A 3,524-nucleotide genomic window follows, 5' to 3' on the forward strand; every position below is an offset into this window, starting at 1 on the left:
GTGGTTCCATATAAGTTTTTGGATCATTTGTTCTAGTTTTGTGAAAAATGCCATTGGTATTTTGAGAAAGATTGCATTGAATCTGTAGATTGCTTTGGGTAATATGGACACTTTAATGATATTCTCATTAGCACTGTATATGCTTCCATTTTTTGTATCTTCTTCAATTTTTTATAATTTTCTGAGTACAGGGCTTTTATCCCCTTGGTTAAATTTATTCCTAGGTTTTATCTTTTGATACCATTATAAATGGGATTTTTTTCTTAATTTTTCTTTCCGATCATTCATTATTGATGTATAAAAATGCCACCAATTTCTAAATATTAATTTTGTATCCTGCTACTTTCCTGAATTCATTTACTGGTTATAATCATTTTTGGTGGAATCTTTAGGCTTCTCTCTATATATTATCATGTCATCAGCAAGTAATATACTCTTAATGTTAGTTTTGTTCACCTATCAATGATATTTCTTCAGTTTTTCCTCTAATTTTCTTCTTAACACTATTCTAGAAGCTTGATAGGTAGCTGAGGAACTATTCATGGCATTCTTTAAAACATCAACCTAGCATGGGAATGGACCCCACTCCTTTAATCAGAGAGATATTCAAATGGGGAAGTGGCTGTTTTTGAATGATAACATTGTAGAACCCCAAAAGAACATCAGCTACATCTAGATCTAACTCTTGCTTAAGGAAAAGTCTGCTGTTGGATGTGCCATTATTTTCAGCAGTACCCATGACATCATAGTATGTTCTCAAAAGCCTGTTTCCAAGTATCCTTAGTTGAAGGAAAGGAGCTCCAACATTAGTGGACAACTGAAAAATGCATAGGTCTTAGTAGGAGACCAACCTAGATTCAAATGTTTATACTACCAAACAACCAATGTATTATTCTGGCCCAGCTTCTTAGTTTTTCTGAGCCTCAGTTCTCTCCCTTATAAAATACACACAATATCAACAAATGTGGATGGGGGGAGCAACGGGGGAAAAATGGGACAACTGTAATTGAAAAACCAAAAAATAAAAAAATAATAAAATAAAATAAAATAATTACTTTAGATGTAAAGTTCCTAGTTAAGTGCATATTATAGCAGGAGCACATTGAAAGGTAGAGAGCATCCTTCACAGCTTTATGGTTAAGATGTTGCATAATAGTGCTCCATGTTAGGCCGTGCCTGTGCCATTCTTTAACCACCTCTAAAGAGGAAGAAAGAAGTCTCTGCAATGTAACTAGAAAGAAAGCCTCTGCTAAGTTGTTTTCCTGAGCATCTGAATTTTAGAACTAGGAGTGAGAAAGGATGATTTTAAAAAAGAGAGTATAGTACAATTTTTTTTAAATCATAAAATCCAGAAAGCATCTGATCCTGTTTTTTTGTTGTTGTTTGTTTGTTTGTTTAATATGGAAATTTGAAGTATGAGTTCTTTTTAGATAATTCTAATAAACAAGTAAAGGTAGATAACATCAATCCCACTGCTCATTTACATTCCCCAGTTTTTGATTGAGTCCCTCACCGGGAGTCCCATTAGTCTCCTGCAATGGGGGCTTCCTCTAGAGCACACTGTGTGACAAAATTAGAGGGGAGGATTGCACATCAACATTAAAACAACACGAAGTATAGATCTTCAACTCACCCAGGAAAAGGAGATATTTGAGAAGGTCATTTTTCTGAAATGCTGAGTCTCAGTTTGTGTATATTAAAATGATTTCACAACAGCTGTTAAAAATTTAGTTCCAGTTTGATGGGACTGGTGAATTACAAAATAAAAGGGATTAAACAATGAGTAAATATATTTTTATTGTCTCCACCCCCCACTGCCTAAAACGAGGAAAGGAAGAGAAACATCATCATGTGAAAAATTGTTTCTGTACCTAATACAAATAACAATAATGAGAGTGAGATGCTATCAAAATGGGACAGATTCTGTATCAAACACAACAAAAGGACAGAAAGTCACATTACACATCCATTTGATATAGTTCTTTTTTTCCCACAATACTAAAAGGTCCTCTGTGGCAGAAAATATGCTCCTTTTTCTTTTTTTTTTTTTTAAAGATTTTATTTATTTATTTTTAGAGAGAGGGGAAGGGAAGGAGAAAGAGAGGGCAAGAAACATCAATGTGTGGTTGCCTCTTGCACGCCCTCAACTGGGGACCTGGCCCGCAACCCAGGCATGTGCCCTGACTGGAAGTTGAACTGGGGACATTTTGGTTCACAGGCCAACACTCAATCCACTGAGTCACACCAGCCAGGACTCCTCACTTTTTTAATGTGCCCCACACCTGTGAGACACAGCGAAAGGGACAAGAGGTGAAGTGGAAGCTGTTATAATTTTAAGTTACTCACATGACAGTCATTTTTTCCAGAAAGACTTAGAAAAAAAAGCCATTTTTCTTGTATGAGAAAATGTCATGACATAAGTATGAACTCATGCAACTAACACATAGGCTTTTTATCCAAGGGTAATGGATGGAAATCCCACTATTATACTGTAGGCCAACAATAATATTCTTTTGTCTGTCCCCCATGAGTAAGTTAATAGTCTTTCTATGCCCCATGAGGGGCTTCTCTAATTCTTTGTTGTTGCTTTCAGAAAGAAAGTCTTTATGCCTGCTCTGACAGTTATATATATATATATATATATATATATATATATATATATATATATATATATATTTGTTTTGTTTTTTTATTTTTATTTTTTTAAATTATATTTTATTGGTTATATTGTTACAATAATTCCAATTTTTTCCCTTTGCTCCCCTCCACACAGTACCCCCCCCTCCCCCAGCAATCCCCTACCAACTCAATGCCCATGGTTCGTACATACAAGCTCTCCCACTTCACTCTTTCATATATTCTTCTTCTTTTTTTAAATAAATAAATGATTAATTAATTATTTTAACCATAAAAAAAATGGAATGCTTCACAAATTTGCGTGTCATCCTTGCGCAGGGGCCATGCTAATCTTCTCTGTATTGTTCCAATTTTAGTATATGTGCTGCCGAAGCGAGCACTATATATTTGTTTTGATTTTGGCTTTTAAATTGATCTTGCTCGACTTGTAACAACAACCTAAATTATCAGTGAATTGTTAATATGAAGGTCAGTAAGTCCCCTTAAAAGAAGAATACAATGAAATACTCAGGGTTTGATATCTATTTATAATTTCTATAGTAATATTCTCTATGGTGGCCAATATAGTTTAGTGAAAGAATTATGGAGTAAATTGAGCTATTCACCAAATCTCTTTCCTCTCATTTCAGGGCACAAAACTAGAACTAACATTTCCCAGCTTCTCATGAGACCATGTGACTGAGTTTTAGCCAGTGGAAAGTGAGCAGAATTGATATGCACAGCCTCCTACATTATCCATTAAAAATAAAGTACTATCCTCTATGTCCTTTCCTCATATACTAGCTTAATTCAAATGAACATGGGAAATTTGGAAGCCATGAAGACTGCTGATCAGGAGCTCCATATTGGGCTATTGTGTAACCAAGAAGTAATTTCCATGACATTAA

At 34.8% G+C, this 3,524-nt stretch overlaps 1 non-coding gene across 1 annotated transcript; it reads right to left on the minus strand.

The window, feature by feature from the left end:
- Positions 1 to 2,910: 2,910 nt before the first annotated feature.
- On the minus strand, positions 2,911 to 3,017 carry LOC149991785 (U6 spliceosomal RNA). Its single transcript, XR_016508845.1, has one exon. It is a non-coding gene; the product is annotated as a U6 spliceosomal RNA (small nuclear RNA).
- Between the last annotated feature and the right edge of the window lie 507 nt (positions 3,018 to 3,524).

This window comes from Furipterus horrens, unplaced genomic scaffold (assembly GCF_987537825.1).
Source record: "Furipterus horrens unplaced genomic scaffold, mFurHor1.1.pri manual_scaffold_17, whole genome shotgun sequence".
NCBI lineage: Eukaryota > Metazoa > Chordata > Mammalia > Chiroptera > Furipteridae > Furipterus > Furipterus horrens.